The sequence below is a fragment of the Stegodyphus dumicola genome, chromosome X2, assembly GCF_044657685.1.
Source record: "Stegodyphus dumicola isolate Sdum_Otavi_A_Nest chromosome X2, ASM4465768v1".
In the NCBI taxonomy this organism is placed as follows: domain Eukaryota; kingdom Metazoa; phylum Arthropoda; class Arachnida; order Araneae; family Eresidae; genus Stegodyphus; species Stegodyphus dumicola.
In genome coordinates this window covers 115,549,079-115,562,563 of record NC_140781.1, presented here as the reverse complement: position 1 = coordinate 115,562,563, position 13,485 = coordinate 115,549,079, and the positions used below count along the sequence as shown (strand labels likewise).

General features: G+C 32.0%; 1 long non-coding RNA gene across 2 annotated transcripts in view; it reads left to right on the top strand.

Moving 5' to 3' along the window:
* The first annotated feature begins 600 nt into the window (after nt 1-600).
* Nucleotides 601-13,485, top strand: part of LOC118187465 (uncharacterized) — a 37,929-nt gene continuing 25,044 nt past the window's right edge. Inside the window, exons 1-3 of one of the 2 annotated variants that reach the window (XR_015038893.1) lie at nt 685-750; nt 12,374-12,455; nt 12,959-13,108. This is a non-coding gene — a long non-coding RNA (uncharacterized LOC118187465). Of the gene's footprint in view, nt 751-12,373; nt 12,456-12,958; nt 13,109-13,485 lie in introns of both variants that reach the window. The other variant, XR_015038892.1, reaches the window with a different exon arrangement.

Here is a 13,485-nt window from a genome sequence, read left to right as displayed (position 1 = left end):
GTTCTCTTAGAAAGTCCTCCACGCAGGCATTCCTCCCCTTAGGCAGATAGCCTTCGAGGCTTTGCCATAATCACATACACCCACACCCTTTTCCCTATCTTAGTTAACATCTGGGCTAGCAACCAGTGGCGTAGCTAGGGTGAGGTAAAGGGGGGACATCTGCCCCGGGCGCAGTATTCAGGGGGCGCCAAATTGATGTTACGAAATTTTAGAATGAAATGTTTTCCGCTCTTGGCACAGAGAAAGAGGCGCAAAATCTTCAGCTGTCCCCGGGCGCTGAAAACCCTAGCTACGCCTCTGCTAGAAACCTCACTGTTTGGCGTCTTTCGCACGCGATTGCAGGAACCTCGGCAAGTTGCGGTTATATAGTATCCCCAATTTTTTAAAATTGTTTTATGAAATACCCGATTATAACTCTAACGTGTGAAAATTTATGCTGAATGTGTTATCTTCTTCCAACCTGTTGCAGGCATTTCAGCAACATATAAATTTTGCACTTTCTTCATTATCTCATCGTGCTTATGGAGAAATTGAAATGAGTTATTTTTATAGCTATTTTATGATCTTTCATGTCTTCCTGAATTTGGCAGTTCTTTTTGGCGACATTTGGGTGCGATAAATAAAACATTGATAACTTTGTTATTTGTGGTAACCCTCAATACTGAACTGAAACACATGCCGCCATTTCTGTCCACGTAACTTAAAGGAATTTGGTAGGTGTCAGAGCTTTGATGGCGGGAGGGATAAATTGTAAGTTTTTCTTAAAGTTACTTTTGTGTAATATAAAAACAAAACTTTTTAAATATCATGCTTAAAAAGCTAAACTTGATAGTTAAAACTGATGCTTTTAATATTACATCTTATGATTTTTGACATTTTTTCGAATGTGAACTTTATATATTTGTAGACACTGCTCTCACCCTCCCCCCCCAAAAAAACAGATTTTTAGTAGCATGAGGTAAACTCTTGCTGTTTCCTTTGCTAAGGAACCACAAGCAAATTTAGACTTCTTACATGTTTCTTAAAATGGGCAATGATCTAAACTATTAGCATGAATTCATAGAGCAAAATCAGGTTTTCATTATTGTTTTCATAACATTTTTATAATTTACCTGACTATAAAAAATATAATGTTGCCTAGATTATGGAATATACTGCTTATAATTTACAGCTCTCAAAGTTTATAAATCTCTCAATCTAATAGCTGTATATGAACAACCTTCATTGAGTATCATTACTTTTATTAATAGAATGTTGACATAGCAGTCGACTTTTTATTTTAAATTTTATGCAAATTTTCTGCATTACTTCAGATTTCTGTTAGATTAACATTTAATCTAACAGAAGTCGGATTTTTTTGTAATAAAAACTCTGTAATAAAAGTAAGAGTACAGTTTATCTGTAAAAACTTGATTACATTGCAAGTACTTAAATCTTGATTTCAGTGTCTTTAATTGTAACTAAAGTTTTGATATATTCTTATAAAGTTAAGATATATTCTTATTCTATTATAAAGTTTAGACAGATAGAACAGAAGGCACACTTTGTGCTTACGACTTAGTACTAACCACTTAGTAACCACTTGTGGCAAGATAACTTATGATAACAATTAATTTCAAATGTAAAATTTGAATTAAAATAAACTAGTAGCCAAAGGCTACACAAATTAATTTAATGTGAAGTTAGCTCAAAACTTAACTGGCATGGAATTCAACTATCAGCAGTCATAATACAAGACTGAAGAGTACAAATCTTATGTTATCTAGCAACCTAGTGACCTGGCCTCGAAAGGCAAAACATGGTTTGTTTTATAAACTAAAAATCTCATTTGAATTCTGGTGGGAAAACGAAAGGGGAAAGTGATAGTAAAGATCCCAAACATAAAATAACTCTGTTTACAAAATAAAGAAACCTTGCATTATACTTTGTTCCCTGATTAATTATTTACTATATGAAATAGTGTAATGCATTTTTGTTTGCATCATATACAAATTATTTATTTTATTTAAATGCTGTCTGAATCAGAAGAGAATTTTGGCTAGATATTGACCAAATTTTTCGACCTATAGATACAACACGTCTTCAATTCAGAAATAAGATTTATTTTCTAAGAAATCAATTAATTGCATGTGTTAAGAAACATCACTCAATTGCTGCTGGAAAGATAGTTTCAGAATGAAAAAAAAAATGAGGTAACTACAAATATTATTACCACAATTTTAAACCATTGCTATGTAAAGTTTTCATTAAAAATGATGTGGATAGCTACAGCAGTGTAAACCATAGAAAAATAAAAAGTAACATTATTTTCAAAATATTTCATTTAACTCATAATTAAAAACATTCTCTTTTCCTTAATTAAAACAAGCTAACGTTTGTTGCCAGATAGTTATTGCAAAAGGGCAAACAAACTATAGGGATCTGTATTTAAGAAGAGTGAACAGTATTTATAACAGCATTTATGAATAGAAAATAAATATATATGCAAGCTAGCAGAGGACGGATGCCTTCATAAAGGAAATTTTAAGAGAAACTGGATCAGATTCATATTACATATAAAGAAAACCACAAAAATTCCCATATAGCCAGCCTTGAACTACATAGTGTTCAGTGACTTATTACTCTACTACCAGTATATTCCAATGACTGTTCGAATCTTTCACAGAAATCATCAGTTATGACAATTGTTGTTATGTATTATTACCATTGGTACAGAATTTACTCATTATGATAATTTAATTTTAACTTTTAAATTATAATCATAATTTATTTGTAAAAAATTGTGTGATTAAAAAATACACACTTCTTAATATTATTACCATTTGCATAATTTAATTCTTAAGTATTTCTAACACTGTTACAAAATTTACTCGTTATAATAATTTAATTCGATTTCCTTCAATCTGAAACGTTTTCTTATTTACTTTTAATAACAGAATCTAAGAAACTAAAATAACATATATTAGCTTTAAATGCATTTATTAATCTTTTGTAAATTTAAAATATTTCCTAAAGACTAATATAATATAAATATTTACTAACTACTTAAAATATTAATTAATATTTAATATAATTAATATTATATTTCATTATTTAACATATTAACCTTTTGTAAATTTCATTACTCGTAACATAAACACTGCCATAAATGAATTTATGAGAGCAGTATTAAGTGTTAAAAATTAGAGAAAGACTGTATTTTGCAGTATTCTAATTAAGAGCTTATTTTTCATGTTTGTTATTTAGTCTAGATATATTTATCCTTAATGGGTTTTATTGACAATCCACCATTTTATTCCCATCATCAAAGCAGGGTCTACCTTGGCGACAAATGTTTGTCGCCAAATCAAAAAATTGCCAAAAGGACTAATAGTAAAGCTAAGCTGAAATTCTCTTCCATGGAATTTGATTTGGAGTTTTATTCACGAAAGCAAAGCCAGCTCTCTTTTGCTTGTTTTAAACAGCCAGCTGGTATGTCCTGTAGAGCAGGATTTAAATTTTTAAAATTCTGTTACTAGGGCAGACTTGCTAGTTCTCTTAATTTTACATCATTTGATAAATGAGCTGCGTAAGGAAGTATACAATTGTATCTTATGTAACCTTATTCATCTGTCTAGATAAAATATAAATATTCCATGATTGTAGATTTATATCAAATAATATGTTAATACAGTCAAAAGTCGTTAATTCGGACACCCATAATCCGGAATGATCTATAATTCGGACCTCAAAGCTACAAACTTTCTGCGCATGTGTCGCGTTGACACATGCACGTAAAACCTTTATGGCTGCGCATATGCGTGTGCGCATGCGTATGATAGGTTTACGCATGCACGTTTAATGTATAACGGATGGTATAAGCTAAAATTATCTATTTCAGTTAATGTTGCAGATTGCATTGTTCCTTAATCTTCGAATTGGATCTGGCTTATTATTTTTTGCAGACTGTTAGAGCAATTTAATAAAAGTAAGCTTGAACTTTCGATTATGTCAAATAAATATTCCATGATTGTAGATTTATATCAAATAATATGTTAATACAGTCAAAAGTCGTTAATTCGGACACCCATAATCCGGAATGATCTATAATTCGGACCTCAAAGCTACAAACTTTCTGCGCATGTGTCGCGTTGACGCATGCACGTAAAACCTTTATGGCTGCTTAAACCTTTATGATGCTGGAGCTCCCAAAGGATCTACAAAGCGAAAGTATGTTTCAATGTCCATCAAACAAAAAGTGGAATTGCTGCAAAAAATGGATAAAGGCATATCCTTTGTTTCTCTAACCATTCCGAAATCTGTTTATCAATTTCACACTGCTCTGCGGCCGGTGGGGGGGGGGAACACCACGGCACGCAATGAATTGGAAGTTGATCTGTCAGCACTATCCTTATCTTCAGGGCAGATGTTTTTATTTTATTCAGCTTATAATTCCTACTAAATGTCGTATTTCGTCTCAATGTACTCCGTCTGTGATATGATTTAAATCAAATTCCTCGTCATTATAATTCGCTTCCGATAGTGAAGAAAGTGACACAGAGGTTATTGAAAACGAAATAATTTTGATTGACAAATTAGTCGGTATTCTCGACACAGCAATTATAGGACTTGAACAGCGGAACTTTGTAACTGAAGAAGAAATTATGTCTGTTTATAGAATTAAAGAGAAAGTATTATCACATAAAATGAAGCAACTTAAACAACTTACATTGAAAGAAATGTTTAATAAAGTAAACAAATAAATATTAAGCTTTTTTTTTGGTAAATTTTGATACCCTCTAGATCATAATTGTTCTTTATTTCATAAATTATGGTTTCATATAGCTTTAATTTTATAATTTTTGCATGCTATCTTACCAGATTTAAACTGATGATCTATAATCCGGAAAAATCGATAATCTGGAATCACTGAAGTCCCGACGAGTCCGGATTAACGACTTTTGACTGTAAGAACTGAAGGCTTAAAAAAAAAAAAAGGAATGCTTAAATTGATGTGCAGATTCAAGTATTATAAATTTGCATACTTTTTTTATAAGAGGAAAAATTTATTATAAATTCATCCATTAATATTATGCCCTTGGCAAAAATTGGCGATTGGCCAGCAAGGCGCAATTTCAAGATGGCTGACACAAAACCAAAATAACAAGTCAAAGAATTGCACAAACTTGGTGTCCATCGACGCATCGATCTATTTTCACTTAAAAAAAAATTAGGAGAATGATGACGTTGTATAATGTTAAAACAAAGTTACTCATCAACAAAGTTACTCATCACCAAAGTTTAACAAAATTTCTAACCATTCGAAGCTCAATAAACTGCATTTTAAATCACACAATGAAATAACATAAAAAAAGAAATATATCTTATCACATATACGCAATACAAAAAGGAAATATTGATTTACCATATTTAAGAATTTATGTGTCTTCAGTCTGTGGCATACAAAATTCTTTAACAGCATCCAAAAACTTTCAAAAATGATCTGAACTAGAATATGCATAGTGCCATCACTACATAAATTCACAATAAATGGAAAAAAAATCTGACAGTCTTCAGATTTTACTTTTCTCCCAAAGGGGCGTTTTTTTAACGTTTTCTATGTTACGTTTATTTATTAAATATCATGTTCTTCGCACTTAAGCCATAAAATTTAATACAACAGCAATATTGCAAAATTATTTTAAAATGAGCTTATCTTTTAGAATTTCTGATGAACAGTCTCACGTGCTAGTGATAAAAATGTTTTTTTTTTCCCCGTACAGTGTTGCCATTGCTTGCTTTGAAATTGTTGAGCTTCTTAATCAAAAACTCATAAATGCTTTATAAAATATGAAATAGATAATAAAACAAATTCCAAATTTGGGCTTCCAGATGGCCATATCTGGAGGAAGATTACGTTATTCAAAATTTGATGGCTCTGCGTACTGTTTTATCACAATGCGAAAAACATACATACATTTATGCAGATTATTCATTATTTAATTTCTTTAAATATAACACAAGGTAATATTTGGTGGCAGCAGTTTGAAAAGTAAATCAAAGCAGAAATTGAAACAATGCAAAATGCCAAAACGAAATTAATAGCCCTTCTGAGCTAACGCTCCTTTGGGTAAAAATATGAGTAAAAAATATCATTGTCCCCTCCCCTTTTGATCCCATTCGTGCAGAAACTTAATGCACATTAATCTCATCACATGCAGCCATTTTATGGTGTGCAACACAAGATAAGCAACATACTTCCTAACCGACATCCAACGCAGAAATTTTAAGCCCTTACAAATATTTTCCCATCAGTCAAATTCACTGCAATCATGCAACCAGTCACATAATAATAGGGTTTCCATAACATTCAATTACTCAGGTTACCATAAATGAAACAACTTGGCGATAATCCAAGTGGCACACTAAAATATAGACTAACCAAAACTATAATTTGGCAGAGAAAAAGTTTGGCAAAAATATTTTTACTTCTGTCTGTAATTGCCCTCGAAATCAATCAAAGTTTTACTCAAAATATATGCCAAGCTAAGGTTATATTTTAGCTTGATGTTAAATTTTGCTTTGTCATGTTTTTCTCTCATTCAATCTACTAAAATTATCTAAAAGTGGGTAAATTTACATAGTATTTAATACATTGCTAATTTCTCTAGCCATTTACATTGCTTCATTGAAACATTTTGCAACTGTATAGCTATTGCTGGTTTTACCTAAGCTAGGTGATTGTGCTCTGGAATGAAATAGCCAAAATTCTGCCTATATTTTCTCAAATTCAGAATCTCAAAAACTGAGAAATTGCATGTATACATAATTATCATTATGTACCATGTTAAATTATACTTATTATGACAGGTAATCTTGAAGATAAATGTCCATGATTATTTTTATTGGTGTAGAAATTGAAAAGATTATTAGGAATTCTAGAAAAGTTAATTCATTCAGAAAATTCAAATGTATTCTGAAAGAGACATGTATAAAATTAGGTTGGTTATATATCCGCCCCCCCCAAAAAAATCTGTCCTTAAAGACTGCCGTCTTTATCAAATTTAATGGCATCAATCTCTTGTGAAACAGCTACTTTTCATTGATTTTATGAAATAAACAGATAATTTGCTTAATGTCATTTCAGCAGTTGAAAGTATTTCTGTCGCATAAAAAAGTTAGAAACTATCAAATAGATAATCACTTTTCTTCTAAGAAATAGAATTATGGAAATATATATATATATATTGTGAACTTTTGGTCTGCTGAAGCATTGAGTCTAAAACAAAATGAAAATCAGAACTACCTAGTATTGCCATGTTAATTAAATTTGCTTAAGCTTCTTTCCTTGACTCCACTGCAGTGGCATAGCTAGAAGGGAGCGACCCATCTTGGGCAGCAATTTTGGCATGGATGGTCAAGGCACAGAAAGAATAATGAGATTCTGAATTGCATACTGAATTAAATTGAGGAAATAAATAGTTTTTACTCAAGGTAAAGTATTCAAAGAAATCACCATGAAATTTCAACTGCTATGAGGGTAAGGTGAAAAGTCCCTGGCCTGACCCAGAGATGGCACTCCAATCAGCAAAAAATTCATGTTTCCTGCCTGGGTGCAGGTGTCATTAGTTCGTATGACAAGTTTCAACTTGCTCTCTTAAGTAGTTTATTTACACGGATTTTTGCAGTAGACGTCTTGCATGTTATCCATTAAAATGGATAAACTTGAATACCGTGCGGTCATAAAATTCTTCATTTTGAATGGAATAAGCCCTAAGGAAATTCATCCAAAGTTGATAAAATTTATGGGAGCTGTGCTCCTTCCATGTCAACTGTTAAAAAGTGAGCAGCTGAATTTAAACTTGGTCACAAATCCCTCTAAGATGGCCCACGTGAAGGATGGCCAAAAACCGCAACCATACCGAAAACCATCGAAAAAGTGCATGATATCGTGTTGAACAATAGGCAACTGAAGGTGTGTGAGATAGCTGAAGCTGTGGGGATATTGGAAGAAAGGGTATAAAACATCCTGCATAAAGAATTAGGGATGCGAAGCTTTGTGCAAGATGGGTGCAGCGTTTGCTGAATGCGGATCAAAAGCAAATGCACAAACAATTTTCCCACCAGTCTTTGGACCGATTCAACAGGGATTCTACCGATTGTGTACGGTGATTTGCCATTATAGATGAGACATAGATCCATCACTACACGCCAGAAACAACAATCCAAGCAGTAGGTGGAAGCCAGTGGTTTAGTGCCAAAGAAATCGAAGGCAATTGCATCTTCTGGAAAGGCCATGGCCAATGTGTTTTGAGATGCAAAAGGGATCCTGTAAGTTGATTACCTTGCATAAGGGAGAACAATTACAGGTGGATATTTCTCCAACCTTCTTGGCCAGCTAGATGCCAAAAATTTGTGAGAAGAGGCCTTGCTTGAAGAAGAAAAAAATCATCTTTCACTAGGACAACACACCTGTGCACAAGGGTGCGTTGGCGATAGAAAAACTGCAGGATTTGGGTAATGATTTGCTCAGTCTTCTCCCCTCCTATTCTCCTGATTTGGCACTTGTGAATTCCAAGAAGGAAAAAATGTAGTGAAATATCCTTAAAACAGCAGTCAACAGTCTAGACACTTTTGTCTCCTGTTGATGTTCTGTTTTTTAATTACGGTCTCCATGAAAGGAATTTACTTTTAACCCCTTAACTGCTGCAGAAAACGTACAAGATTTATTTCCCAGTGCCACGATTTTTCACACAAGCACACATAGAGGGGGAAAATAAGTGCAAGTTTTACTTTCACAAAATAAAGAATAAAAGAAAAAAAAAAAAAAAAAAAATGAATGCACAAAATTTAATGTTTTGAGTAAAAGATGTAAGTATAATAAAAATTATGTTTTTATAATAAAAAAGATCCCTAAAATGGAGTTTTGATCAATTCATTTTTAGACCAGTAATGTGTAATATCAGGTTTCAGTGTTATACCTTGTGAAATCAGTATGCCTAAAAAACATATATTTTTATATGTTTTATATGTTTATATATAACTGGTTGAATGCCATGATTTTGTTCTTGATTTTTTTTTTTGCAAGATGTTGGTTCATATACTCGTCTAAAAACGGTTAGTTTCAGTAATAATATGAAGTACGAGCAGTTCATCAAAAAATAATTTAAAAAAGATAAATGGGTTTGAAACATCTGTTGTATCTTTCTTTATTCCTGGAACCTACTACAAAAAGTAAACTAAAACGGAGGACACAGAATAAAAAAAAATACGTTTTACTCAAACAACACCAGCCAATACCGCGCAGTCATTACTTTCACCGCTTTAGACACATCCCTGTCTCCAATTTCTCCCCACACTTCTCTGAAATAGTATCCTCCTTCACATACATTGTCAAGGTCATTGTGGTGTTCATTCCAAAGCTTTGCGAATAATTTTACAGGTAGCAGTGCAAAGCAAATGATAGTAGTTTGAAAGGGCGTATATATGCGCCCATGACAGTTAACGCATCAGCTGAGCAAGCCGTATATATACACCTGCGGCAGTTAAGGGGTTAATGAAACTGAATAGCACACATAATTCATAACATGGACTTTAATTTAATGAATAGTATTTGTTATTATTATCCATTCTTTATTACTATCATTTGAATGGAATTTTGATCATTAAATTCATGCTATTTCTCTGGTAGAAATTCCTGGATAAGGTATGAATGTTTATAATTTTGTTGTATTTGAAGACTTGGGTACCTAAAATTTGTCAATGGGAAATTATTTTTGAGATATTGGTCGTAAATAGAAATGACAGCATATGTTGAAATTAAACTCTTTTTGGTGCTTTAATATGCATGTCTGCCAGTGAGTGAAGAATTGTCATAATCTGTCAGCAAAAAAATAAAATAAAATAAAATAAAATAATTAAAAGTAATTACTTCTGACAACAGACGTGTATGAAACTTACATCTAGGACATCTCACAGCAGAGTTTAATTTGAATTACTCATATGATGTAAACATACCAGTTTGCAGAATTATCCACAAAAATTCCTGAAAGTTAGTGTTTACTATGTACTGTAGTCTCTCGGGTGTAAACCCTTTTTTTCAGAAAAATCATATGAAACTCAGGGGTGTGGCTTATACATGCAAATTATTAGAAATAGATGTATACAAACAGCTGGCAACACAGCAAAATGTATTTAATGATTGAGCATAAAATACATTGTTGGTTGAACGTTTCATAGTATTGTACTAGTCGTGGTTGCTTATCACGGTGACCAGTTGTGAGATACTAGTACTAGTGATAATTGATACTGGTAGTGCAGCCAGCTATTGTAGTGATCGACAGTGACAGTGAATAAAGAGTGCTAACCACAGAAAAATGTTCCTTTTGATTGAAAATAAAAAAGAAAAAAAATGTATGGTAAGTACTGTTTTTTGCTTAACTGCTTTTATACCTGCAAGATGGAAAAATATTATAAACAGGCTATCTGTCACTTATCCTCAAGTTTTTTTTTTAATTAGGCATATTTAGAATATCGTATTTCTCCTAAGAGAAATTATATATAAAAATTGAAGAAGGTTTTTATATATATAAATATGCCATGTGCATGTTTATAGTATAGAGAGTACTACAGTACAATGCAGAAATATTCATACTGCTTTTGCACAGAAATATAAGTATTGCCAAGTATTGGTCTTTCCAAAAAATATCTCTAGACCATTTCGTGCTTTTTCTTTTTTTACCTTCTTCCGTTGCCTCTTGGCTTGTAAGAAGGGCAGATAAAAGAGCATTCTGTTCAACCAGTAAAACTTTGCTGTGAGCAGAAAAAGCCATGACACAAAATAACGAAAACAAGCAGAGCGAGCGCGGGAAATCAATCGAGCTGGAAAACGATGCGCGAAAAGTGTAGACACATCCACGCATGTGCAAATTTAGCTTCTCTCATTGGCCACAGCTTAGATCCCCATCTCGCAGGTGTGAATGGAACTCCCGTATTTTATGCCCTTATGACTATGCGTCTATGCTTTTTATGCCACCATCTGAACGCAGTTTAAAATAGTAGGAATATTATATTGGGCAAGAATGTTAAAAGGAATAGAGTTTTCTTAACTCTACATGTTTAAGTTCCCAAAGAGCTAATGGTAAAGAACCAATGATCACTAAAGAAAATAGTCCATTTGAACTATACTAGGAATGGATCTCTTCGACTTTCAAGACAGAAATATCTAATATTTATAGGTTACTAATTCAGAAGTCAAACAACAAAAATCAGCGTTATATTTTCAAATTTATAGTTTATTTTAATAAATTTGTTGCAATTGGATTTTTTTAAGATTTGTCAAGGATAGCTGGGATAAAATAAGCTTTCATTTTTTTTTTCTCAAGATATAACATCCTGAAATTATATTCAGTTGGTGGTTTGTAGTATAATTAAAAAAAAAAAAAAAAAAAAAAATTGCAATAGAGGGGAATTTTGAAGGCCAAATTATTTACTATAAAATGATATGGTTGAAAGATGTATTTAGATGGTAAAATAGGTATTAGGAAAAATTGTATTTTAGTAAGAGACTATAGTTAAGATTTCAATCTGTATTTAAGGCCTCATTCAGTTGAATTGTTTAATGTCAGTGGCAAAATGTTTTCAGTTATGATTGCATTCAGTATTCAGTTGAAATCATTAAGTTGTGTTTATTTCTGATCTTTTGGCTCAAAAATTACTGAAAAACCCATCATTTTGTGACGTGATGGATAGCAGTCTTAATGGTATTAAATGGATAAAAACGAGTAATTCAAATGGGGCATAGTTGGATTTGGAGGACAACCACTGGATTTACCGTAGTATTACCACTGGACCTACTTGATTTATTTCAGTATATAAAGGACCTAGTTGATTTATTTAAGTATATTCGGTATTATAATATTATCTCAGTTGTCATTGATAAAGGTGCGTGAGTTGTTAAAGTTGTGTCTATATTAATCTGTTGGGGACTATTCTGTAGAAATACAGGTTATTGTATTCAAATATTTTTTTTAATTCTTAAGTGTACATAATTCATACTCCCAGTTCTTATTTTTTCTTTCTTTATTTATAAATTATTAATGGCTACAGTCTCAGCAGGTTACAGTATCACAACATTACTTAAGGTATAGTATAACATTAAAATTGTAACTTACAAATAAATTTATATTACTTTTCTCCATAATTTTAAATATCAGTTTCCTTTGCTTTGTTATTTAAGATTGTACATGGGTATGAGGCTAAATGCTTGTTTTGTTAAAGGTTTTGTTATAGTGAAGGACTAAATTCAACTATGTGTTGCCATGCAAAAATGAAAAAAAAAATATCCTTAAATTAGAAATTCCTTTTATATATAGTTTTTATCATCTCTTTTCAGGTTTTCATTCCTCTCTATATTGGCAGCTAAATTCAGTGAAACGTAATTAAGATGTATATTTTCAATTTCTGTAGGTTGATTGGTAAGATTGATTTGTAATTTATTCATGTGCTTGCTGAAATTGCATGCTATCAAATGTTCAGTATTCCTTTTCTGCATTTTTCAGCTTTGAACTTTTTCAAAGATGGTACGAATTTCTTAATGCGTTATAAATACAGTACAGCTTTGATAAACCAAAATCAAAGGGAACATGAAAAGAAAAAACATGTCAAGCAAACCAAAATTGAAAATGTTTCAAGTAACCAAATTATGCAACATTTAACTGTCTGAAAAAGCAAACATGCATTTGAATTTTGTGTTTCAACATTCAGGTTGATATATTAAAAATATCAGCTTCTTGAAATTGTAATGTAATTTGACTTTTATTGAAAGACATTCTATTTAATGTGAAAATAGTATTTTTAGGTTATGTTGTGTGTATGAAACTGGTGTTGTGTGTATAAAACTTCATACAACTGGTGTATGTATGAAAATTTGCATAACATTTATATTTTAAGAATAATTTTTTCTGTTTTTGTCTTACAGGTAAATGATGCTAAAAAGGCAGTTGTAGACATAATAGCATGATGGCCAAGTAGTACTCATAATGCTTTTCATGTAGAAATGGAGTATTTTCAGAGACGTCTTTGTATCTCACCACATATGGAGATGAAATTTCCTTCTTGAGCATAATAGGTATGGTATTCTTTGGAATCATGGCTTCTTACTCAGTATTTCGGTCTTACTGCAGAGGTATAGATTAGACTCAACGGAAAACATGGAACTGTGAGTAGAATACAGTTATGTTTTATAAGTCCATGTTAATTATGTTGTAAATCTCAAGTTTTGTGTTTGCACGAGAGTGGCAATGTCCTCAGTGAAAAGGCCCCTCCAAAGTCTTTAAAAAATGTTTGGCATAACATAAATATTCAGCATAACTTACCTTAGGATTGCGATTTTGAACTCGTTGAAAAATAGGATGATTGTACAATCCAATAACAGTGATGTTGTACAAGGGTGAGGGTATTAATTATTTCAATAGACAACTAAAGGCGAGAAGCTTTTCATATTTG